The following is a 27,759-nucleotide window of genomic DNA, read 5'->3' on the forward strand; positions in this document are numbered from 1 at the left end:
CCTTTGCATTGAAAATGCTTGTTATTACTAAAATCGTTTAATTGTTTTGTTTTCTAGAGATCAGAAGGCGAGTCAAGTCGCTGAATCAGCAGAAAAAATAAAAAAACTGGTAAGATTACTTTGCATAAAACCTAACTTTGTAGTGAATGTCAATTCATAATAGGATGTACCAGGAGGCATTGAGCCTTTATCAGCAAGCAGATGACCGGCAAAGACATTTACACACTTCAAAGTTCTATTTTATATGCCTATTGAGGAGTTCATCAAGTCGGAATGTGTGGCAGTGTCTCCTTTATGTTTAAATAGAAAAGTTATAAAATCTGCTTTCATCACTGCCCAATGTAATTGTGTTTTTTAATTTTAAACCCATCTCTATGAGTAATTACATCACCTCCATACTGCTGCACAACGTATTGACGATATTAAGGCATATATTTACAACAGTTTTTCTATTTTGCAGCATAGAGACGTTCCATGGATGGTGCATTGCCGCTCCAATGCATCCCCCCATGGGTTTTGATGCAAATCCATATATACAAAAAACTATACACATGGAATTGCGCTAAAATACTGTGCCAACCGGAGGCTGACATAATGAGGAGAAATATCTTTATTTCTTCTTGTTTTTAGCTCTTTGCATCTGTGCTAGAAGAAATAACCTCAAAAGTAATTTAGGTGCAGGAAAGAGCCCCATTCCTGCACTAAAGGTATGGTGAACTCCAAATAGACAACCTGACACAAGGGTGCCTGCATTGGTGCTAGGCAGCACCAAGTGTGCCTGCATATTGAGAGAGCAGTACTGCACCTCTTCTTTGTAGATATGGTGCAATTCTGCTCTCTCCATTTGACGCACTGCAGCAACTTTACTTGCTGCCCTGCACTATGTCATCTTTTTCCAAATCTGGGTCTCATTCTCCTATTGTCATATTCTGCTGGCAGAGTTTGTGGAATGTTGGCCACTCTACGTTAAGCTTGTAATGCAGGGCTTTCTCCAAATTCCGCCAGCCTCCATGTGGTGGAGTTAGTTCTTGCATGTGGCTCAGCAACAGTAAGTTGGCGAGTGGGAATTATCATCCCATAGTGCAATTTTTGGCCACTAGGGGGCACCCGGTGAGATTTATTTTCAGTGAATGGTCATGGGCGGTCACAACTGTATACGGTGAGAGAGCTGCCTCTAGAGTAGAAAATCTACTCAAGCAGCAGCAAAATCACTTCGAGCAGCAGCGCTATCTGGTACTCTATGTGGTGCAATTTTCCACCATGTAGCACTAGACACCAAGAGCCGATGCTCAAAGGTGCATTTGGATCTGCTGAGCTGGCAGAGTTGTCGGAGTGCAGGTTGGTTGCCCAGAAGTCGAGTTATCGCCTAGGAAAGGATTAGGGTGTGAATGCGATACCGGGCAACTGAAACTTTAGTGGCAACTGGAAAACCATAGCAAATGGTAAAAGTGCCTGGAACTGACTTAAGACTGCTTCACCTGTTGAGGTGAAAGTTTCTGAGGGCCTCACTGCTCCCTCTTCTGGCTGTCTGTCAGAGTTGGGCGCCCAAAATAACTCTAATTGACCACAATACAACTAACCAAAGTTTTTCTCAAAACATTTGTGTCAAATTTGTTGAATTTGCCAGTGCTTGTTTGCAGTTGAGTGAAATGATTTAATATACTATACTTTATAAATTCTATGTCCCCAGAACCCTGTGTCCTGCATTCAATGAACATGATTACTTGTAAACCCCTGTATGTTTAAAGCAATTGCATACAAGAAAAACATTATTTTCATAAAAGTGGTCTTAATTGAGGGACCATTTTGTCAATACAAGCCTACTAGGCCTGATGTTGTATGAAGTCAAACCGAAAAATATAAAAGTGGCTTAAAAAACGAGCAAAAATAGCACCAAAATTTCCATTAAGCAAGAACCAAAAACACTTCTTTTCTTTTCACCTATTTTTACCCTGTGGCATTGTTCATTTAAAGTTCCTCATCATGTGAAATTGTCTCATCAGGGTTGCTGTATGTTGGAAATCCACATGCTATGGCACAATGTCCAGATAGCATGTGAACTGCTGCTTCTAGCTGCTCAGCCTCTGCTGCATAATCAGTTGGTGACTCGGCATGTGACATCAGTGATTCATCAGAATAACCTGAACATGGCTATTCTAATTTTCTTTTGCATTGAGGGCACACCAGAGACGGCTGAGGTGTTATCACTGTCCAACACTGAAGGTCCATTATACTGCTCCACCTGCCATTTCACATGCAACCTCTCACACCTACATCACTCCCCATGCTACCTACACATCCAATACTCACAACCACATACATCTGGCCCCATTACACCACACCCCTCGCTATCCTGCATACTGCCAAACACTCGCTCTTTCACTAAACATGCCACAGAAATTTGGGATCGCTATGTGACCGCTCACCAGGCCTACTGTTTCTGAAGCCTGCCAACTCCCTTGGCGGGCCCCATCATTGCCACAGACATTCACCTGGATACAAGATCACAAGACACCCTTGGTGGTGGAATTGTTAGCATCGTCAAAGAATCCATCCAATGCTCTACCACTGCGGAAAGCACCACCGGCAAAATAAAACACTTGACCATCAAACTCCTTATCACCACCACCTATACTCTTAGTGGCATCCTCGTCTACCGCCCTCCAGGTGTTGTGAGGACTTCTAGGACCCAGGATGGTCACTCCTGTTTTAGCTTAGTTTTACAGTTCATGTATTATTCACATTTTTCATTTTAGTAAGGCTGCTTTTTAACATACTTTTAGCAGATTACTTTTATTCTAGGAAAGCAAGGAACAGGCTGCTCATTTAGTAAGTCTTTGCACAACACTTAATCAGTACTGTCTGATTTATGTCCAAGGCTAAGGAACATGGTACACAGTATGCCGGTTTGTGTTGCCTGTTCAGGATACAGGTTCTATCACCTAGACACAGCATTGCATTGGAACTGTACTTCAAACATGGTATGGTTTATTATATAAATGGTGCACTGACCCAGGAAGGGCAGAGGGCATTCCGGCCATGACTATCCTTGGATATACGCTGTGCGAAATGCAGCTCCGCTGGCACTGATCCCACACTGTGTGAAATACAACTCAGCTGGTGCTGATCCACTGACTTTCAGAAAGAATTGCCATCTACACCAAAGGCTGATTCCTGACACTATTTCCAGGTATGGGCCTGGGGCTCACCAATTAGATTGATCTAGCCAGAGAGTTACAGCCACTATGCTCTCAGTGTAGGCATAAGGTTAAAGTAGAAAGCTCCAACACATCTAGACCCACATGCATCATGGTTGGATTATTCATCTTCTTTACCATGTTGGTAATGCTGATTACCTTGCTTTGTTTCATCTGCCTAACTATCCCAATTCTCTCTTAATATGCTAAATTGTGATTATTTCAATAAATGCATTGAAAACATATCTTGCATCTTTTTTTCTCACCTTGGCATGCATGAGTTACAGCACCAATCTCACAATCTCATTCCAAAGTTTATACTGGGGAGTTGGAGTGTCATGTTCAGGTTGCTATAATGATCTCTTACCCCAGTGGGTTTGGAGCTTGGGGGGAGTACTATGAGCTAGCCAGGAGTTAGGTTGGCAGTTACTAACTGTATGCATAGACTCAGTCTCCCACACTTTGCCATTCTGATGCCCTAAACATGCAGCCCTATTACCAAAGTAGGAATTGCATAACACTGGAAAATGCAGCAACTCCAAAAGCACCATCGAGGACTTTGATACCCCTCTGATTCTCAACTCCAGTGCCTTTATCCTCCTCGGTGACACCTCAACTGCCACCTGAAAGATCTCAGCGATCTCAACATAACCATCTTCTTCAAGAACGTGTCCAACCTCGAACTCACCCAACAAGTGGAAGTTCCCACACACACTGCTGAACAACTAATTAATTCCATCTTCACCAGCTTCAGCAACATCACAGTAGACAAGTCCACACTGTTCTGACCTAGTCTGGCCACACCCTCATCAATTTCAGCATACCCATCCTACACCATCACTCAAATACCATCACCAAATCTTCATGACAGGACTAGAACAAGATCTTAGAACCACCCAGGTTTTCCAAACTACTACACCACCTGCCTCAATACAACAACTAACCAGAATCCATCTCCTACTTCAACCTCTGAATGACTGCCTGCATAGATTCCATGGTTCCTCTCAAAACCAACAAAGCCAGGAGAACCAGGCAGGTTGGTACACAGAAGAGCTCAGGCTCACCAAACCCCATTGCAAGCAACTTGAACGCAGATGAGGGCAAAGTAAGAATGACACTGACAAAAGTGCCTACAAATCTATCTTCAGACACTTCCATCAGCAGATCAGAGCCACCCACCACATCAAAAGCATCACCAAGGGAATCTTGGTGTAGTGAAAGGCTTCATCTCTCAAGCAGCATGTTCCAAGCTACACCAGCCCTCCTCAAAACCTCTGCACCCAGCTGACCCTGTCCTACAACAACAGGATCACCAGCATCTATGAACACTTGTACCACAATCTGTACCTTTCTACCCCTGCAGCCTTCCAGCCCATCTCTACCACCACCCAGAGGACCACTCCAACTGCCATCACCACTCAGGAAACTGCAACAATCATGCAGTCCATACACTCTGGAGCATCTTCTGATCCCTTCCATAACCATGCATTCATCAAAGGACTGGACTCCAACAGCACAGCATTCACTCAGACCCAAAGACACTAGCCACCTATTGGCCTATCTCCCTGCTGTATTACCTAGAAAAAAGTCATGGAAAAGATGATAAACAAATACCTAACTACCCACCTTACTGACAGCCACCTCCTCTACAGCAATGCTTAATTTATAAAAAAACATAAGTGCCAGGGCCCTCATCAGGAAGCTACTGTATCTTCCTCCACACATTACCGCTTTCAGCGCTGCCATTTACACAACTACTAACCATCACACTACTACAAGTGTGACAACTCAGATTGCTTGCAGCCCCCAAAGCTAATAAAATGGCTTGGGCAGCAGGTATTATCTGTTTTAAATGTGTATTGAACTAAAAAAACAACAGTTGTTCTGCTTATCTCTAAATCACAAAAAAAGCGCTACCATGGGACAGCTGTCATTAGTGGTGGTGCTGACAATTAAGGGCCAATGCCGAGCTCCGCAAACCAGTGGCTCAAATTAAGCACATCTCTACACTACTCAATCTGGAGATCAGTCCACACATATTTCAGAGACTGCCCTCATCAACCACATGGACAACATCTGGATGATCATGGACATAGGTGATACTGCGACCCTCATTCTACTGAATCTTTCCATAGCCTTCGACACAGTCTCCCACCCCATCCTTATCCAGCGACCGCACAAAGCTTACATCCAAGCCCAGGACGTAACTGGATATGCGCCTTCCTGACAGGCCACATCCAGTCAGTCAGCCTGGCCCCCTTCACCTCAGACGCCATCATGCTCATCTGCAGAGTTCCACAAGTATCCTCACTCAGCCCCACTCTGTTCAACGCCTACATGACCTCATTCACCAGCATCATCCATGCCCACAGAACCAATATCATATACTATGCTGACGACACCCAACTCATAATGTCCCTCTTAAACAACATGCCAAACACCTGGGCCATTTTCTCCATTTGCATGACTGAAGTTGCTGGATGGATGAAAACCAACTGCCCCAAGCTCAACTCAGACACAACAGCTCGCTCTGGGACTCCATCTGATGGCCTGCCAAACCCAGACCTACACCTTTCCTGGCAACACACACAAAGAATCATGGAATAGTATTCAAATGCCAACTAGCCTTGACGAGCCACGTGAAAACAGTCTCTATCGCCTACTTCCACACACTCAAGATCTTTGAAAGGCTCCCCACTAACACTCACAGAACAGTGAGCCAAGTCCTCATCACCAGCGAGCTGGACTATGGCAACGCACCCTATGCTGACCAGAAGACTCCAGGCCCTATAAAGCTCAGCAGTCAGACTCACCCTGAACCTCCCACTCCTCACTCAAGATGATAACTCTTCAATCTCATGTACACATCTAAAGACTAACACAACGTTGGGCCCATATACATCAACAGCTCCATAAACTTTCACAAAACTATCAAGCATCTGCACTCAGCGGAACTCCTACTCTCACACCGCCTCAACCTCTGCATAGACACATATCTAGTGGTCATGCCTTCTCCTTCTCCTGCACCACTCCCGAAGCGTGGTATGACCTGCTCTTGCACATCAGAGTCTCCTCCCCCTTTCCTGAACCCTGCAAGAAACTGAAGACATGGCTGTTCACGTAGCCCCAACCCTGTCTCAGACCACACACCTCCTACTTCAGCGCCAAGAGTTGTGCACTATACACATATACATAAGAAAGCAACATAAAATAACTGTTTGTAGTTGTTTCAAAGCTTGTATTTCACCACAGAATGAACTGTTAACTCATAATGTTTCCTGTAAATCATAGTGTTGAATTCATCTGCAGGATATCAGTCACATCAAACAAATAGAAAAGTTGAATGGATGGTCAGCACAGCATTTTGTCTTTCTTTCAGTGCTGGTAAAAAAAAATGTGAAGCCTGAGGTGGTTCATGATGCCTCTCCCCTCCCTTGACAATGTGAAGCCTGACGTGGTTCATGATACCTCTCCCCTCCCTTGACAATGCTAACAAGTATCATATTACATTGTGCACAACTGCATATGGGCTATACCATTGCATTTATTTTGTTTCTTTGTTTTTTTAAGTTATTCAACTAGAATCAGGTTGCAAAGATGACATATGTGCAGTACTGTAAGGATGCACTGAGAAGACCTTGTAACTATTAGGAAATTTTGTTCCATGTATAAAGTAATTGGAATATGCAACAGGGAGGGAGTCCTTCTCAAGGTCAAGCTTGCTGTAAAATTGTAATGAACTGCAATTCGACCTTTGTACTGTATTAACAAATATACAAGGCACAATTGCACTAAATAATGTTTTATTGGGTACCTTAACAAAGGTGTGGGAGGGCATGCGCATCGTCATATGTAAATAGAATATAGAAACCTGGCTAACTGTTGCAGAACTTGGGAAGATTTGTGTCACATCCTTCAAGTTACTTGCTGATGATTATGTGTAATGCATCACTACCTGGAAGCTCAGAAAACAAATATATATAAATCACAGTAAGACAGTAGAAACTTTAAACTTTATTGCTTTTTCTCTTCATCCACCTATTTCCTCCCTTAATGGGTACGGATTGTGAAATGTTGCCTATACATGATAGTATCTCAGCATTTAGCATGCATTGTGAATGAAAGAAGAATTCCTAAGTGAAAGAATCCACAGCTCACCAAGCAGTTTAAAGTCCCATTGCATTGCATCTTATTGATTTGCGTAACTTGGCGTCATGAGCACACCTATGTTTAACGGGATGCATTATAAATGTTGCTATATCTGTACTTTTGTGCGGCCTCCTGATTTTTCTGTCCAGGCTTTATGTATTGTGCCTGCACACATACTCTTACTTTTACATGTAGCAGTAAATTCATGCTGTGAATTTTGTACTGACTCTCTCAAAACTCTTTCATGCCCTTGTCCTGGATGTTAAGTGTAATAAGATTTTCCTTCATTTTTCAGGAGCGGCAAATTCAGAAGAAAAAAGATCTCAGTAAGTTTTACCATTTTATAGCAGAAACCTGTCAACACATGAGAATTGTAAGGTTGATGATTTAGCAATTGCATTTACATTTTTATTAAAGAGTAAATAACCAAAATGATTGAAAACCATTTTCTATGAAAAACATGACGCAGAGTACAATTAGGATAAGAAAGCAATCTTAAATATGTAACAGTGAGATACACAATGACCAGAAAACTGGCAACACTTAAAAACTGTGAAACGGATTTGAAGAGTGCCTAATAGTAGAGTGCAAAAACTCTTTTTTAAATGCCAAATACAGCTAGCATATTTGCAGATTAAACCTATTTTTCACCAAATAGATTTTTTCTTTAAATTTCAGGTAGATTTACACAAAATATATCAAATTATTATACATAGTTTATTGCTGACAAGCACAGTACAAAAATTCTTAGTTTGTACTGTGCTTGCATAGGCCTCCCGCAAAACTCTTTCGGACGGAAAACCGCCACTCGGGTTTTCTGCCCGCGCCCCTATTATGAGTTTTCTGCTGGCACAGCAGAATACTCACCACAACATTGACACCAGCTTGTAATCGTAATTTGGCACCGGTCCAACCTCCACTGCGAGTCTTGTGGTCCCAGGACTGCCAGACTCATAATGCGGGCCCCAGTGTCCTCAAAGGTCTACTCTTTTTTCAAAAGAGATTTCACCAGCCCAGATCCGGTGCTAAGCTATACTTTGGACATGTTTACTTCATAAAGTGTTTTAAGTATATTTGGTCTTGCCTCCACAGTATTACAGAAACTCTGGTGACATATTAAGAATAGAGGATGCTCACTGCTAGTTTCCTGCAGAGAAGCCTTATTGTTTCCTTACTTGCTTTTTAAATGTATTTCCAGTTCCCAAGTGATAGTCTTTAACTCATATTTAAACTTAGTGTGTATTATGTGTCAACTTAAGCTTAGAGACAGTTGTATCATTTATTGCCTCAACTTCTGCCGCTTGTAGGTGAGCATTCGGCACTGCTGGAAGAACAGTCGCTAGAAGAAATACTCTAGTGCCAGCTGGGTCCACTGTTAGACACTGTTTTACACACTGTCAAGTATCGACTTGTAGGTTTAGAAATAAGGTTTTTATTTTTCCATTGTTTTTCATGTATTCGTTTCTTCTTGAAAAGAGACCTGAGTGGAAGGAACTCTCACCAGGTATCACTGTTATGAGACATCAGCTCTTAGTCTGAGTAGTTAAGTAACTAAATTTTCACCTCTCGAGCTAACACCCTTGAAGAATATTGTATTCTTTTGCAGATAGACCAAAAAAGCACAAATGAGCAGACTGAGAAGTGAAGAAAAATAATTTTTCATCTGCTCCCTGCTGCCATCTAGGAGTTGAGCTAAAAATAAACAATTGTAGCCTGTCAGGAATTATCTTATTGGAAAGCAAAACCGCGGTGTGTGCTTCCAGTTTCTGGGAGAGCATAGCGTTTTCAGTGTTACCTAAAAGGAAAAAGTAAGCTGCTCACCTCAGAAGGCCAGCTCAGGTGACAGCCCATCAACTCTGGGTGGATGGAATGGACACCCAGCAAAGGAGCATATAAATGAAATCAAATATTATTAACCAACATATATAATTAGAAATCCTTTTTAATCAAACCTCTACATTTAACAAAAGTAATTAATTCTCAACCACAATACAGATATATGCAATGGATACTAAATGCCACATTATAAAAATGTGTTTGAATTTATTGTATTCTTTAAAATAATAACATTGCCAACTACTTCATTTATATTTGAACAAATATAATAATTTTAAAAAATTGAAACAGAAAACAGATATATTAATATTTAGAATTCTGTAAACATTTAAAATAAAAAAATGTCAGGGGAGAAACGAGAATTATTATTTGTATGCCAACATAAATAGGTGAAAGTGCTCCAAGTTTGTTCAAATCTACAATTCTAACTCCAATCCAACTTACACTGGGAAAAGTACTGATGTCGGAGGACTGATTTTCTATAACATATCTGGTCCAGCAAACATTGTGAAAACAACATTTATTTTAGGGGGCATATTTACCATTATAGTGCCACACCTGCAAAACATTGGAGGATCTGAATTACTTTTGGGGGTGCACGTTACTTTTCTAATTCTAGGAAGACATACATTAGGGGAAGTTCATTTCTATGAGAAGGCGTCAGATTCACTACTATAACTTCAGGCCTTATCCGACTGCTGAAAGTGAAAGTATATATTTGGTGTGAGCAGGGGTTGGACGCAAATTTTGTCTTCTAATTCCAGGCCGTCATACATTGAAGCAAATGTAAATATTTGGGAGTATATTTATTACTCTAACTCAAATCATACACTTACATTGAGTACGGTGCACATATTTACGCAGTGGGTAATTACATTTCTAACTCGAGGCACATAGCTTTGAGCAAAGAATAGGTTAGAAAAGTAAAAAAAAAAAAACTTGTGCAAATTTGTATATTTAATTAAAAAACATTTTAAGATTATTTTTATTCTCTTAGTTGTTTAAGTGACAACTATTTTTAAATCTTTAAAACATGAGATATCGTACTATCAAGTAAAAAACACAAACCACCATCTGCTCCTCCTTCAAAAAAAAACACAACCTGAGAAAAGTAATACCACAAAACTATTACAATGAAAACAATTAAGTTAATAAATTAATCCAAAGTAAAGATATAATTAAATCAAACACATTTGTAAAATATATTTTCTGTGAAAATCAGTTGTACCCAACTAATCCTCCAATAAAATGCAACCCTTCCAAAAAATATCTAAATCAATTTAAAATGTTAACACATATTTAAAATAAAATTTAATATAAAGTAAACATGCAATATAAAATATGAGAACAACATTCAAAACATCAGTATTATGATAAAAGATAAAACAAGGTATACATACCCTCACTATTATGGCCACCATTACTTTGGTACTGTCAGTATTTCAGGGTCGATATTCAGGTACCACATTCCAGTGACCTCTTCCAGGACACACATAACCCCTCCCTAATATACAACATTCGGTGTAAGAATCTTCTTATTTCAAATAATGAATTGCAGAAGTTTAAACCTTGTAATCCTTGATGTTTTAGAGTGTTAGCTCCCAACGAGTTTCCACTTATGTTTAACCTCTATTCCTATTCATATCTTTAGACTCAGGGCCTAATTATGACCTTGGCAGATGGGATGGGATGACGGCTATCTCACTTGCTGTTTTTACAAGTTCCACAGGATATAATGGAACTTGTAATACGGCGGACGGGTTATCCTTCACGTTTGTGACCAAGTATCGTGAATGAGTGGTCAACAGACTGCCAGACTCACGGTGGCAGTCATCACTGCCGAGACTTTGACGGTCCAACTGTCAAATTAAGAGTTTGGCAGTTGGACCACCAAAAGACTTCTGTCTCCCCCAGGATCAGTGATCCCGATGACCTGATGGTGGTCCTGCTTATAATCAGCCAGGGCTGCGCTGAACTCAGTTCCGCCCTCCTGATTACAACTTTGTTGTCTGCCAGCCTTTTCATGCCAGTTGCACTGCCATGAAAAGGCTGGCGGGGAACAAGTACAGGGGGCCACGAGCATGGGGTGTTAAGGGGTCCCCCTGCCCAGCACCCTTGAAATGCGCGCTGTCTTCTGTGCAGACAGTGTGCATTTCAAGGGTGTTGGTGCACCCTGCATGCAACAACATTGCTGCTGGCCCTATTATGAGCTTGCAACAATGGTTTCTGCCAGTCAGGTCAGTGAGAAAGTCCTAATGGGATTGGCGTGGGAGTCGCCAGCAGGGCGGCGATTTGCTCGTCTGGAGTTTGCTGGAAGGGTGTTTCCATCCGCCAAACTCCTAATCAGCCCCTTTGTCTCCGAAAGCGCATCAGGCTTTGTGTACGCCATAATCTCAAATAAATTTCTTCTAGTGTACATTAATGTGCAGGGATTTGCATAAGGGTTATGCTACAGTATTTTAAGTAAACTATAGTTTATATGTATTACCTTTGTATGTATTAAATATTTAATCATCATTTTTCTCTTTCTCTGTAGACCAAAAAATCTTGCATGAACGGTAAAGTATTCCAGAAGATTCATATTTACATTATATATTCAAACAACCTTCTGTTATAGATCTTATCTGTGTTATGTATTGTTGACATTACTCTCACACACCCCTATACACAACATAATTGCTCACCTGATGTTACCATTCTGACAGTGTGCAGTACAAGTTTTATCAACCAATAAGGTGATTTTGAAAACTTTGACCAACTGCCCTGCACAGAGTTATCACATTCACACTCACCTAATGGAAAAAATGCAGCTTTGTCTAAACATACTGGGGAACAGACACTGCATGAAAGGTGAGGTAGTGTGATGGGAGGAGGCAGAGAGCACTGCAATGCATATAGGCAGGCTAGAGCACAGGTTTCAACCTGTAGTGGTCAGGAGGAGAAGTGTGTGTTGCGGCAGTGGCCTCAATACCCACTGTGGTGCTTCTAGACTTAGAGGCATCGAGGTAACCTCAAGGCTGGTGCGAGCACAGTGCAATAGCCACCTGAAACATGCGATTAATCAGGGTACGGCCACAGAAGCGGCCAGCTTAGAAGCTGGTGTGGCTTGCGTCCGTCCCACTCCCCCACCCTGCTTTGTCCTGGCTTGCTTTCCTCTCTCGGCCTGGAGCTTTCTCTGTTTTCAATTTTTAAGTATTAACTATCTGTTGCTGTGTTGGCACAAAATACATACCTTGTTACCACCAGCAAAGAGTCTCAGTCTGTCTGAGTCAGTCTGAGTGAAGCCCTAAAGTGCAATTGCTGCATTTGACACCCCAGGGTAACTCCTTAACTTTCTAAAAACCACTAAAAACAATGGAGTTAGTCCTCCTTCCACCACTCTTCTGTTTGCCCAGTCTGTCTTCTCTGTTGTCTAGGAGCACCTTCCAGGTGATCTCATTGGAGTTCTCCAGTGTCTATTGCCACTGAAGATCTTCTAAGGTGGGTAACTGAGATTTGAGTTCCAGACAGGGAAGCAGCAACGTTTGACAAGACAACGCAAGGTGAGGAACGGTTGTTGAAGCAAACGACTTGGGAGCAGGAAGGAGTGGCGGGGCTGAACAGAGGGGTAAACCTTGGCACCTATGAAGATGTTTCTGTTGCCTTTATCACTTAGAGTCTGGCCTAGTGTGTATTAAGGTCTACAGCCCATGGCTGAAGGCTTTTGGCCTCCATAAACTTGGGTAACTTGTGTAAACTGTTTCTCTAAGGACAAAATCTCACCTATATTCTCAAATTTGTTGTTACAACTTCTGGTCTCTAACAGCAGGGTGAGGAGCCTATTTAGTATCATCTCAGCCTGAAAATATGAAAAGTGATGAAGTGTAAAATCTCATCACTGCAGATTGTTTGATCTGGCCCCACATCAGGTACTCAAACACCAAGTAATGTAGGTAACCTTGACCAGGAGGAGCTAACACTAGAGAGTAAGAGTCCTACAAGGATCCTGAGAACAAGGCTAGTGAAGAAGAAAGAAAACAAAAACATTATTTTACTAAAAACAAGAAGTCAGTACTAACACAAAGGCCCTGATTTATACTTTTTTTGCGCTGTATTTGCATAACTGTTTGACGCAAAAGCTGTGTATACTTACAAAAGACAATTGTATTTTGTAAGTTTGCGCCACTTTTGCGTCAAAAATGTATGCAAATGCAGCGCAGAAAAAGTATAAATCAGGGCCAAAGCCTTTACCTACAAGGGCCTGGAGATAAGCAAGGAAAAATCTAAGAGAAAGCTAAGGCAAAGGCAAAGAAGCTGATGGAGTGTTCCCAAACAACATCAGTTACAAATGAAATCATTAGTAATCATCTTACAAGGGGTATGCGAAACAGCCAAGAGTTTCTCCCTGATAACGCTAAGCAAGAGGTGCCAGAGAATGGGACAGAATGTTAAGGCCAGAATAATAAGTAGTTGAGGAAGGGGACGGCAGTAAAAAAAAACAGATAAGTAGAAAACACTCCATTAGAGACTTTGGGCCTCACTATGAGTTCGGGGGACAGGTTGCCGCCATACAGGCTACCTCCCCGCCGGCACCATTAAGAGTTTCCCGCTAGGTCAGTGGGCTGAAACCTGAGTTTCGACCCGCTGGTCTAGCAGACGACAGCATACAGCATTGTCTCTGGCTCGTAATCGAGCTGACGGCTATGCTGTAGAGCGCAGGGTGCACTAGCACCCTCCCAATGTTCACTGTCTGCAAAGCAGACAGTGAATATTGCAATAGTGCTGACCAGGAGGGCCCCTGCAATGCTCATGCCAAGTGCATAGGGAGTGCAGGGCCCCCTACACCTGTTCTCCACCAGCAGTTTCATGGTAGTGGTACTGCCATGAAACCGCTGGCAGAGAAAGAGGGTCGCAATCCCCAGGGCAGCGCTGCCCTGGTGATTTAGGACAGCTGCCACCTCCAGACTGCTGGGATCTCTGATCCAGGCGGAGCTGGCGGTTTCCTGGAGGCCCGACCGCCAGGGTTGTGATGAGGCGCTTGGACTATCCCCAAGTCGAGCGGTTTAGTGACCACCAGACTCCTAATCAGGCCCTTTGTGTCCCAAAATAGTTGTGGGTGGGTCACTCAGAAAAACAGCTTACTCCAGTATTGGAACTTTCATAGATTCACATTCTTGAATCATTTCCTGTCATTAGTATTAACATAGGTTTAAACCTAAAGGGCCTTAAGCCTCTCAGTTTAGCACTTTATCAGAGTCATTTTAGGAGAAAAAAGGACCAAACTTCAGGGCCCACCAATCAGGCAACACCACCCTCTAGAACCTTCCTGAGAGAAGCTCCAGTTGCTCAGATTTTCTACCACACGTCGTGCTAGGGAGTCTCCTCAGAGCTCTGCTCTGCTCCTCTCAACTTTTAGAATAACAACAGCAAGGTTATACTCTTCATAACTAATTCTGACTGATTGCTGATAAGGCCAACACCATGTCTGACAGGGAAAGAAAGGGCTTGTTCAGATCTCTGAAGACCCTCATCAGAACTGCATATACTGCCTTTACCCAGACCACTCTGCCAAGGACTGCAAGGTTTGTCACACCTTCTCTTATAAAACCCTGAAGGATAGAGAGGGCAGATTAGTAGAATGGCTGCAAAAACTTAAATCTAGAAATAACCCAGTCTCTGATGCTGACAGCGATGATTCTTCCACATCTTCAAGAAAATCATCTAAAAGAGCAAGATCTCCTCACTCAAGGTCTTCCTCAGAGCAGCCAAGACAGGCCTACAAAGAAACCACCTCAGGGTCTTACAAAGGCCGCAGCCCTCACAAATTCTCCACAAAAGGGGAAAGAGGACATGTCAGCAGTTCTGAAAGGCCTAAAACATCATCTTCTGTGCCTCCTCCTAAGTCAGCTGAACCATTTAAAAGACCTTCCTCTGCTCCTACAGTTGACAGACCATTGGGCAAAACCCCACTGTCGACGACATCCTCATCGACGACGGCAGCGATGAGGTCCATTCCACCGTCTACAATGGTTTCCGGTGACAACAACGTCGATGACAAGTCATCCACCGTCAACGAGGACAACGTCAACGACTTCATCATCGACAAAGACTTACACTTCATCATCGTCTATGCCGGTAACCACGGTCTTCTCATTGCCGTCTTTATCGACTACGACCCTGTTGACAGTAGCTTCCACCATAAAACCGTCAACGGTCAAGATTTCAACGAGGACAGCATCGACGACTGCTCCTGTTACACCGCTGACGAAGGCGTCTACGACTCCATCGACGAGGGAAAAATTGCACAAAAGTGAGGAGACAACAAAAATTCCAGAACAAGGTAGCAGACTTGCTCAGCAGACTAAAATCAGTCTGTCACGAATGGGAACTAGACCAGTCCACGGTCAACCACATATTTTCCCAGTGGGGATCACCCAACCTCGACCTCTTTGCTAAGCCGGTCAAACACCAAATGCCAATACTACGCAAGCTGGCATCACCAAAGGGGATCATAGGGGAATGATTTTCCATAGCATGGTCAGGAATCTTTGCCTATGCTTTTCCACCCATTCCCTTGAGTCCTAACAAAAAGGAAGTGAGACCCATGCATGCTAATATTAATAGCCCCATACTGGCCTCACCAGCATTGGTTCACGGCGCTTCTTCTCCTGTCAGTGAAGCCTTGCATCCCACTGAGAATATCTCCGCATCTGCTAACAATGAACAACAGGTAAGTCTTACATCCGAATCCTCAATCAATGCAGTTATCAGCATGGCTCCTGAGCACCTTGAGTTCACACACCTAAACATTACGCAGGAGTGCAGAAATATACTGTCCAAAGCCAGAGCAATTAGCACCAACAAGATTTATTCATGTAAGTGGAAGAGATTTAGGCCCTCATTCTGACCTTGGCGGGCGGCGGAGGCCGCCCGCCAAAGTCCCGCCGTCAGATTACCGTTCCGCGGTCGAAAGACCGCGGCGGTAATTCTGACTTTCCCGCTGGGCTGGCGGGCGGTCGCCTTCAGACCGCCCGCCAGCCCAGCGGGAAAGAGGCTTCCACGATGAAGCCGGCTCGGAATCGAGCCGGCGGAGTGGAAGCTGTGCGACGGGTGCAGTTGCACCCGTCGCGTATTTCACTGTCTGCGCAGCAGACAGTGAAATACATGTAGGGGCCCTCTTACGGGGGCCCCTGCAATGCCCATGCCAGTGGCATGGGCACTGCAGGGGCCCCCAGGGGCCCCGCGACCCCCCCTACCGCCATCCGGATCCCGGCGGTCGGACCGCCGGGATCTGGATGGCGGTAGGGGGGGTCGGAATCCCCGCGGCGGTGCAGCAAGCTGCGCCGCCGTGGAGGATTCAATGGGGCGGCGGTACACTGGCGGGAGCCCGCCAGTGGTGCCGGTCCGACCGCGGCTTTACCGCCGCGGTCGGAATCCCCATTGGAGCACCGCCGGCCTGTCGGCGGTGCTCCCGCGGTCCTCCGCCCTGGCGGTCAAAGCCAGGGTCAGAATGACCACCTTAGTTTGTAGTGCCACCGACAACAAATTGATCTTCTTTCCTCCTCACCGGAACAAATATTGCCTTATTTGTTACATTTGGTGCACTCAGGTCTTGCCCATTCCTCCATAAAGGTTCACCTGGCGGCGATTGCATCTTATAGACAGTCAGACTCTTCACCTCTGTTATGGTCCTCTAGATTGATTAAACCATTTCTAAAAGGGCTTTTCAGAGTTTTTTCACACTTCAGACCTCCTCCTCCCTTCTGGAATCTAAACATTGTTCTTGCTCAACTCATGAAGCAGCCATTTGAACCAATACATAAAGCTTCTACGAAATTCCTTTCCTGGAAAGTGGCTCTCATTATTGCTCTAACATCAGCCAGGCGTGTCAGTGAGATACAAGCACTATCCATACAGGATCTGTTTTTACAGATTAAACAAGATAGAACAATCTTGCGCACTAACTCACGTTTCATTACAAAAGTCCCCTCGGACTTTCATTTAAACGAGCCCTTAGTTTTCAAGACATTCTTTCCAAATCCTACAACTCCAGCAGAGAAGGAATTACACTGGTTAGACATTAAAAGATGCATTAAATTATATCTGGACAGGACTAAAGCATTTCACAAAACCAACCATTTGTGGCTTTCAGCGCACCCAAACGGGGTCAGCCGCTCTCAAAATAGGGCATAGCTGGATGGATTTCTTCAGCAATCCGATTTTTCCATCAGGCAGCGGGCAAGCCACTGCAAACCTCTGTCCCTGCACATTCAACACAGGCAGTTTCCTCATCAGCAGCACTGTTTGCAGGTGTACCGCTCCAAGACATTTGTAGGGCAGCAACTTTGAAAAGCTGCCATTCTTTTACCAGACATTACTGCTTGGATGCATTATCTCAAAGAGAAGTAGCAGTTGGCCAGGCAGTCCTCAGAAATCTTTTCCATTAAATCCTTTCCAGTAATCTTTTCCAGTAAAGGTGAGCTGTATCTTTCATCCCACCATCCTAAATTAAGGTATGCACATTGCCTTTAAAAAGGAGTTTGAATTACATGGTACATTCTCATAAAAGTCTAGCCTCTAATGCTTAGAACTTTAAATTATGTATATGTTTATTTAAACACACGATTAATGTATGTATTGAACAGAGAGATGTGTTATACTATGTGCATCAATACTGCTTACTACTCTGATTCAAGCATGTGAATCTATGAAAGATCCAATACTGGAGTAAGAAAATTAGTTACTTACCTGTAACTTTAGTTGTCCCCGCAGAGGCTCACCTTCACTTCTCTTTTCTTTTGGCTAGCCTATATGCACTTGTGCTTAGAACATCTCAGGGACTGAAGCTTCTCTCAGGAAGGTTCTAGAGGGTGGTGTCGCCTGATTGGTGGGCCCTGAAGTTTGGTCCCTTTTTCTTAAAATGACTCTGATGGAGTGCTAAACTGAGAGGCTTAAGGCCCTTTAGGTTTAAACCTATGTTAATACTACTTAATTAAAGGTACTGGGGACTCCCATCTAGACGACGGGGAATGATTCAAGCATGTGAATCTATGAAAGATTCCAATACTGGAGAACTAAAGTTACTGGTAAGAAACTAATTTTCTTAGTTGAGATTCAAGAGCTAATATCCCCGTCGCCTCAAGATTCAGGTAAAACATCTCTTTCACAGGGGATCTCTGAATATACATTGATCAAACTAGAAAAAATGATCTACAAAAGAAAGTATGTATAAGAATTATGCTGGTGGAGGGTAATGAAGAGGCTAGACCTTTACAGGGAAATCCCCCTTTTTTCTTTTTCCTAATAAAACAATACCATAGGCAGAGATCCACCCACCACCTACTAGTGTATTCTTAGTTATAGACAGCAGTAACTGTTTTCTATCTATATTATCATCCCCGAAAAGCAAAGCTTTCCCTTTAACTTGAACTGCCTCTAATAGTAATACTAAGGGTAAGAAGGAAACTGAGCCACATGTTATAGTCAGCTAGCACCTGATATGCTTAAAGGAGGTTCTGCATTGAGTAAGGTAGAGATAAAAGAAGCTTGTGATTTGGGGACCCACCAGTTAAAATGTAGTATTTTAAGGAGTAAGACAATCTTGAATAAAATAGCAGATGCTGGTGACGTAGCCTCAAAAGTCTCAGAAGATATGCCATTATGCTTTCAGAGAAATTAAGGTTAGGGGAATCTCATCAGTGCTCAAGCCTCATACGAGGAATGAGCCGTTATCAAAAAGAGACAGAAGACTCAAGTAAGAAACAGAGAAGAGTATCCCTCCCATACTTGCATAGTCACTCATTTCTGTTTGATATTAGTGATTTTTCCTGCAAGACTAACACACCAGCGAATAATGGTGTAACATCTGGAAAGAGAATAATGAACATAATAGGTTGAACTGTACAGGAGAAAAGGTATATGTTATGAATCTGTAAGGCCCATTAAAGAATTTGAAATCTGTTGTCCAGCTATTGGCTACATTATTTAACAATTCCAACTAATGTAGACACAAATCTCCTTGTATTACAGCATATACTAGAGTTTAAGACTAGGGACAAGAGGGATGCCCTGGACACCCACAAGTATATGAATATGGAAAAGGTTAACCAAACTTTAGCAGGAGAACATAACCCTAGTGATAAACATGATAAAATGACTCAAACTGAAATTACTGGGACTGATACTCACAGACGTTCACCAAATGTGAGCAGTAGAATAGAAGGAGTCAACGAGATTTGCGTAATTGAAGATTGGTCAAGTAATGAAGTAGTTCCCATGGCAGTTAGCAAAAGAGAGTCAGAAAAATGAAACAGTTCACAAATTACAATATTAAGTAGTAAAGGAGCAAATAAAAAGAACACAAGAGGCTCTGTGTAAGACACAAAAAAAGAAAAATAGAAAACTTTCCATTAAGGTGGAAGGGCAGTAAAGTATGACCCGTCATCCATACGGTATGCTGAGGATCTAGTAACTCTTGGTCAGGAAACAGTACCAGTGAACAAGGAAACAAACTCTAAAGGAATAAACAATTAACTGGATCCAATTGTTGACAAACCCATTCAGTTTATAATGGGATACAACAGGCATTAGTACAAACACCTGGGATAAATTCACAAATGTCTAACCATTGATTAAATGTAACATCACAAACCCAGGAGTCAGGACCAACCAAAGCTGAGCATCAACTAACTCTAGTCATTCATAAAAGCACTATTGAATACATAGGGAAAACACATCTTTCGAACATACCATTAGAAGCCTTGGTAACTAAATCAAATCTGATCTTTCCTACAGACCCTCCTCCAGCAACCAGTATACTCCTGATTAATCAGTGGAATATTATGAAGTTCCCATCAAGGGTATCTGTGTCTATGGTAACAGAATCTATGGGAGAGCCAGAAAATTGAAATCCCTTAGTACACCATCCTACAGGAGAATGGGTTCTTCAAGTAAAGGACATGTTTGCAGACTGAGATCCTGATCCATACTTGAATAGGTGAAAAATATTGTCCATCTTTAACTCCCTCCCAAAGCTCTCTACAATATCTTCATGTTAGAAATTGAGCCTCTAGTTGGCAGAGGTATGCACCCTGTCCAAGTAGGGACAACAATCCTAGTCAAAGTAGCGCACAACATAATCCAAATTATCCTGTGCCCACCCTCTGGTAGCTTGGCACTGAGCAGTCAGGCTTAATTTAGAAGGCAATGTGTAAAGTATTTGTGCAATAAATCATGCAATAACACAGTGAAAACACCACAAAAATACACCACACAGGTTTAGAAAAATATAAGATGTTTATCTGAGTAAATGAATGTCAAAATGATCAATATTTGATAAGCACAAGCTGAAATATCACTTTTGCAATGATAAGAAGAGTCTTAAGTCTTTAAAAATCAACAAGTGTCTCTTGTGTCAAAATTACACGCATGGAGACTGCAGAGGAGGAGATGCGTGGAACAAGAAAGGCGTGCATCAAATTTCCAGACACGCACAGACGATGCGTCAATTCTTCCCACGCTGCATGGGTTTTGCATCGATTTCCGGCTTGCAGTCTTGGATCCTCACTGCGAAGCGGGGTCTTTTACACCCATGCGTACATGCGTGGAAATGCTGGGTGTGCAGGACGAAGTCACAGGTGCTGCGTCGATCTGGTGGGCGATGTGTCAGAGTTTCTGTCACACGGCAGGCACTGCGTCGATTCCTCATGCAGGAAGTCGGGCTGTGTCGTTCCAGCTCGGCGATGCGTTGATCCGGTGGGCTGTACATCAAAGTTCCGGACACAACGCTGGTGCTACGTCAATCTCCACTCAGGGAGCCGGGCTGCGTCGTTCCGGGTCGGCGATGCAGTGATTCTTTCATCGCTAGGCAGGCTGTGCGTCAATTCCGGCAGGCTGTGCATTGTTTTTCCTGCGTAAGGAGTTCCTTTTGAAGAGAAGACGTCATTTTGGCCCTGAGACTTCAGGAACAGGAGGCGAGCTCAATCCAAGCCCTTGGAGAGCACTTCTTAGCAGAGCCAGAGGCCAGCAAGGCAGCAGGGCAACAGCAAGGCAGCAGTCCTTCACAGCAGAGCAGTCCAGGTGAGTCCTTTGGGCAGCCAGGCAGCTCCTCTTGGCAGGTTGCAGGATCTGGTTCAGATTCTCTGTCCCAGGAATTGTCTGAGTTGGTGGGGTCAGGGACCCAGGTTATATACCCAAAGTGGCTTTGAAGTTGGGAGACTTCAAAGAGTGGTTTTGAAGTGCACAAGGCCCTCTTTCAGTACAGGTCTGTCTGCCATGGTCCCAGAAGGGGGTTTGGCAGTCCATTGTGTGAGGGTAGGCGACTAGCCTTTGAAATATAAGTTTTAGGCCCCTCCACCCTTCCAGCCCAGGAAGACCCATTCAGTATGCAGATGAGTGCAGGTGTGACTGAGTATCCTGTGTTTGTGGTTTTCTGGGTGAAATGCACAAGTGAGCTGTCAACCAGCCAGGCCCAGTTGTGGATTGGAGACAGGCTGTAAGGCACAGATGGATTTTAAGTGCAGAGAAATGCTCACTTTGTAAAAGTGGCATTTCTAAAATAGTAATATAAAATCCAACCTCACCAGTAAGCAGGATTTTGTATTACCATTCTGGACATGCTAAATATGACATGTTTACCCCTTTCTGATCCGAATCTACCACTCAAACATTATATGAAGGTAGCCCTGATGTTAGCCTATGAAAGGAAGAGGCCTCTCAGCAGCGGAAAACGAATTTAGGAGTTTTCCACTACCAGGACATCTAAAACACACAGGTATATGTCCTGCCTTTTACCTACATAGCACCCTGCTCTAGGAGGTACCTAGGGTTTACCTTATGGGTGACTTATATGTAGAAAAAGGGGAGTTTAAGGCTTGGCAAGTACTTTTAAATGCCAAGTCGAAGTGGCAGTGAAACTGCACAAACAGGCCTTCCCATGGCAGGCCTGAGACATGGTTAAGAGGCTACTTATGTGGGTGGCACAATCAGTGCTGCACGCCCACTAGTACAATTTAATTTACAGGCCCTAGGCACATGTAGTGCATTTAACTAGGGATTTACAAGTAAATAAAATATGCCCATTGGGTATGAGCCAATGTTACCATGTTTGTGGGAGAGAGCATATGCACTTTATCACTGTTTAGCAGTGGTAAAGTGCGCAGAGTCTTAAAGCCAGCAAAAATTAAGTCATAGATAGAGAAGGGGGAAGGACAAATTTGGGGGTGATGCTGCAGAGAGGCCATTTCTAACAGCGGGTCTGAAGCGAAATTTGAAATTACTACTAGCACAGAAAGATATCACTATTTTGGCACAGCAAGGAACATGGGATATAGAAGAGGTTCTGATGAATGATAATCCTCTTCAAATACGTAAATACATGTTCTGCCCATGAATTATGCTGCACCCTGCCTTAGGGATGACTTCCACATGTTTCAGTGGGACTTTTGACTTTGCCATGGCTTTAAATGGCAGAGTCAGACTAGCAGTTTGAAACCGCACTTCCAGTCTGCAATGGCAGACCTGAGTACTTGTTTTATCTCTGTCACACCCAGGGTGGCACAATCAGTGCTGCAGTCCCTGTAGTGACTGTAGTTTACAGGCCCAGGGTACCCGGAGTACATATATACAAGGGGCTTACAGGTATAGCTAGCCTATGCTGATCGGGTCTAGCCAATGTAATATACACATTTTGAGTTCAGGGCTCTGGCGCTGAAGTCTGGTTAGCAGGCCTCAGTTCCCTTTCAAAGTCACAAAAACCAGTAGTGTCAGTCAAAGAACCTGGGGATGACCATACAAAAAGAGGCATTTCCTTACAAGGTTTTAAGGAGCAGTGGAAAGGGGGAAGAGTGAGGATTGTTAAAGTACTTAAAGCTCAATATTTTGTAAAACAACCATTGTAAGACCTTCAAACTGACTCTGTGTGTGTCTTTGTGTACGTAAAAAGCCCAAATGAACTCCAACAAACATCTCACCCTACCAGACTTAAAACACCTCTACCCAACTATTTATTAGAGACTACATCTATTAGGGATGTTTAACACCCCAAACACTGCCCCTGAAGGTACGCCCCTGCATGTTTTCCAGCTGTTTGAGAACATCAATGCTGCCTATTACATGTTGTAATCAAAATGGGCCCCAATTCCAGGGAGTATTACCAGGTAAACTATCATGCTTAACACTTGTGATCTGAAGGCTGTTAACACTGGCTTTAATAGCTTGGTGGAGCACCAATGGGTAAAAGAAAGACCAAAAGGAAGGGAGTTCAACCTCTACATTTGTTCTTGCCATCACAATTTGAGATATCTTCCTTGGCTGTGAAATGTGGGCTCTGTTAGATAAGTATCCTTTAAATCCACTCGTACCATCCTGTCCCTTGCAGGTGAATATCCCTCAAATAAATTACCATCCCCATCTTGAAATGGTGGTAGAAAAATGGATTAGTTGAGGTCTCTCAGATTTATAACTCATATGAGTTACTTGTTTTTTTTACACCAAAAAATATTTTACTGACATACCCCTTGTGATGTCCGCTGCATACCTCTATTGACCATTTGGCTACAAGGTCTTGGACCGCCAGAGATATCGAAGCTACTCCTTCATGAGAGAGCCTCATTGGCTGAGAAGGTTTGCTATGAAAGGGAATAGAGCAGAAACATTACTGACATCCCATACTTTCTGCTGAGCCAAAGGATCTTTGAAAATACTCTCACATTTGTGTACAAAAAGTGCTATCGTTCGCCCTGCTTTTGTGAGGGGAAAGGACATAACTCTTTCCTTAGTTTCATCGTTCCCATGTTTGGGTGCCATAGACGCTGAGTAGTCCTCCTCTTTTCCGCTGCTGCAATAGCAGCAGCCTGGAATACCTGACCTGGCAGCTGTAGTAGGGCCTGCAGAAAGATGAACAGCCAGTGAAGCTACCCCTGCATCCGCCTGCCCTGAATTAAACCTTTGTGAGAAGGGCATTAAATTTGTCTAGATAAGAAAATGCCTGTACATAACAACCAATTTCTTTGATGAACTCATCAGTAAAAGAGTCTTGTGTGAGTCTATCAGCTCCCCAAGTTTAGAGTTAATCATAACAAAAGACCTTCTCCCCTCTCACTGGATAAGTCTGTATTTGGATTGCCTGAAAAGCAAAATGCCCTTTGTGCCCACTTTGAAATCATTTTCAGATCAGGAGATTGCCTCAATTTCATCCCCTGTATTGTGGCACAGAATATTTCAATCAGTGAACTAACAGTATCTAATAGGTTCTCTCCAACGCCGTCCTAGGATCTGTGCCCTGTCTACAGTGGAAAGAAACTACTTTTGTATTCAGCTCCAGAGTAAGTGTCAGTTTGCCTGAAATAGAAATCCAGGGATGCTCCGAGACACTACCCCCACATTTTACCCCACTGGCTGTGTCAATACGGCTTTTAATTCTAACCTTTACAGACTCCTCTAAAAATGTTGGAGGGAATCACTCAACTGAATTAGTATGTGGCAACAAAATAGGATCAACTGTTGGAATAGCCACTGTATGCAATGCTATCAACAGAGGTTTACCCACCTACATCTTTTTATCCACATTTAAACCATCATTGCCACAAAATGTGCCATGATAGTTTTAGAAGTGAGTGGAACTCGCTGAGTTTCACTCTGTGGAATTCCGCCGAGTTACATAAAAACTCCACAAGATTGCGCAGAATTCTGCAAGAGGGTGGAAATCAGTACTTCATGCTGATTTCTAGCACCAGGAACTTGTTCCACACTGAGAAATCAGCATGAAAGGCAACAAATGGCGAGCCAGAGGGCACTGCTGCTGGTCGAGTTGGTTTTACTGCCACTCGAGTAGGTTTTCTCCTCGAGCGGCAACTTTCCCAACCCAAATAGTTGCAACTGACAGCGACAACCCGCATTGAGGAAATCTCGCCAGTTGTCCTCGCCAGTTGTCCAGTTGACCTGGCAACTTACCATTGGTGAGCCGGGCTTGAGAAAAAACTCTACCAGAATTAAAGAAAAAAACTTGGCCGCAACTCCGCGTTGCCAAACCAAACCACTGCATTGCCAAAACTCTGCAAACTCTGCCAGCAGAGCGGAGTTTATCGCCCACCCCTAATATAAATCATCAATAAATTTTTTACTTATGCCAGAAAAAGGCCTTTTGTTTTTGTCCATCACTTAGACTCATAGAAGAATCATACCAAAAGGACCCTTGGTTCATGAAACCCTGCAGAACTGAACCGCCACCAAATGCCTCATTCTCTTACCCATCATCAAACTCTACCAACTGTTTGCTTTTTGAAACTTTTTCTCCCTGGACATGGACATGGAATTACTTATTGCGGATTCAACTGAACTGCCAATGTCATTGGCTACAATTTTGTAACGAAAAAGAAACTGCCTTTGAATTTGACACAGATGCTTTTAAAAACCTCTTCTCAGGTTTCAATATTGTCTCTATCAGGGTTTTTTTCTACAACCTTTATCCATACTGGCTAATAACCCAATACTCGGAGAATTGAACTCCCCCCTCAAAATTCAAACAAATCAAAAATAAGGTTTTTATAAACAATTTTGTAAAAATGCACAGTTGTATCATCCATTCAAAATATGGCAGTAGTTTGTTTCACTTGAAAAAATAATTGCACATTTCAAACACTAACTAGGCCATCAAACAATCCATACAGATAAGCACTTGCCTACACTATGGGGGTCATTATGACCCTAGCGGTCACCAGACTGCTAAGGTCACGGTGGCAGTCAGACCGCCACATTATGACCATGGCGGGGCTGCCACGGTCCAACCGCCGGCACCCCCAGGCTGCTGCCAGCCTGCAACCTAGCGGTCCCGACGGCTGCTGCCCTGGGGATTACGAGTCCCCATCTGCCAGCCTGTCCATGGTGGTGAAAGGCTGGTGGAACAGGGGACTCGGGGGGCCCCTGCACTTGGCATGGGCAGTGCAGGGGCCCCCATGCACAGCAACGTCACGCATTCCACTGCCCAAATTACGGGCAGTGGAATGCACGATGGGTGCTGCTGCACCTGCTGCACTGCTACATTGCAACCGGCTCCAACACAGTTTCTGCCTGCCGGCCCAGCGGGGAACTCAAAATAGGGCCGGCGGGGTTCAATCCGCCCATGTGGCTTGTTGGCGGAAAGACATTGCCAATGTCATAATGAGGGCCTATATGTTATAAAGCACTTTCAAATGCTCCCTCCAGCAAGCTTGCCCCGGCATTCTGCGTGCTACTTAAAACAATTGAAGATAAAACCAACAAAAGTAACAAATGGAAACACTTTCTTCTCCAAGTCCCGCTAGTAAGAAAGCAACCATTTGAATGCACTGAAAACCAGCCCCGCCGTAGTCTACAATGGACCTCTCTAGCTGACGCTTTCCTGAAAGCGCTCGCACCAAAGTAACCTGCTCTACTTTGCTGGGAGGAGTCTTTGCTGGCATACATCAAGAGCTGTGCTGTAGCAAACTGTTTCCCTTAAATCCGTAACAGATGTGAACTCTGAGCAGCAAGAAAAGAGGAAATCATTTGTGATTGGCTCTCTTTATATGTGGGGCTGATTACTTGTGTTTGTGTCACTTCCTGCCTGAGTGTGTCGGATTGTCGGTATTGTAGTATGTTTAAGAGCTGTAATAATAAACAGTAAGTATTATTATGACCCTCCTGTCTTTTAATAAAATTGAGTGTGTGTACCAGTTCCAGGACTAACCAAGAGTAAACCTCTGCTATTCCCATTGGAGATAGCTGTGTAAACGCTGCAATTTCCAGGCCGAGTGCAGTATAGCCAGCTCCAATTTATAGTAAGCCAGGCTCTATGTGCATTTCATATTTCAGTCGGCACTAGGTTTGTAAAATAAATGTTCCCCTTCCCACACATCCAGTCTGTTGACTTATCACTTCCCTGCCCCTTTCTTTCACTACTCTCGTTCAGTCCTCTACCAGCATTTCTGTTCAAATTATACAGCTTTAATACACCTCTTAGTCTCCTTTTCTAATATCCATGTGTTACGCTCTCGGCTAATCACGTGCAAGCTTGTATTTTACACATTTTCTCCAACATCTTGGCAGCGATTGATCTCCTGAGTTCTGCATTCATTCCTCTTTCATTTTTTTCTGTATCCCACCCTCATTTACCCTGTAGCCATTCTTCATACATTGTGCCTCTGTATTGTTGCCTCTCTGATTGGTTTCTGCAGCCTCAGCTCACCTTGATTTTTATTACTGAGATCTTTGCATTGTTTTGTTTTCCAGGGCTGCGCAAAAGGCTATTTTAGCCAATGCAGAAGATAAGATAAAGAAACTGGTAAGATTACTCTTATTAAAACTAAATATTTTAGTCAGTACCCAACCATAATACAGATGTATCAGGAGATGGTAAACATGTATTTGCCACCATCCTACAGTTAAAACCCTTTACACTTTTCACAGTTCTGCTTTATACGCCCAATAAAGAGTTCATTAAATCATTATGTTAGAGCTTCCTGAAGAACACTCATTCCTTTTTATGGTAGTCAGAAAAATTATAAAGTCTGCTTCACCCCTTCTATTGTAATCGTCCTTTTTTCATTTTAGACCCATCTCCATAAGAAATCACATCTCCGCC

At 43.2% G+C, this 27,759-nt stretch overlaps 1 long non-coding RNA gene across 1 annotated transcript; it reads left to right on the forward strand.

The window, feature by feature from the left end:
• Window positions 1-60: 60 nt before the first annotated feature.
• Window positions 61-27,460, forward strand: LOC138274388 (uncharacterized). Its single transcript, XR_011200376.1, has 4 exons — window positions 61-109; window positions 7,642-7,672; window positions 11,719-11,740; window positions 27,408-27,460. It is a non-coding gene; the product is annotated as an uncharacterized lncRNA (long non-coding RNA).
• Window positions 27,461-27,759: the final 299 nt, after the last annotated feature.

This window comes from Pleurodeles waltl, unplaced genomic scaffold (assembly GCF_031143425.1).
Source record: "Pleurodeles waltl isolate 20211129_DDA unplaced genomic scaffold, aPleWal1.hap1.20221129 scaffold_165, whole genome shotgun sequence".
NCBI lineage: Eukaryota > Metazoa > Chordata > Amphibia > Caudata > Salamandridae > Pleurodeles > Pleurodeles waltl.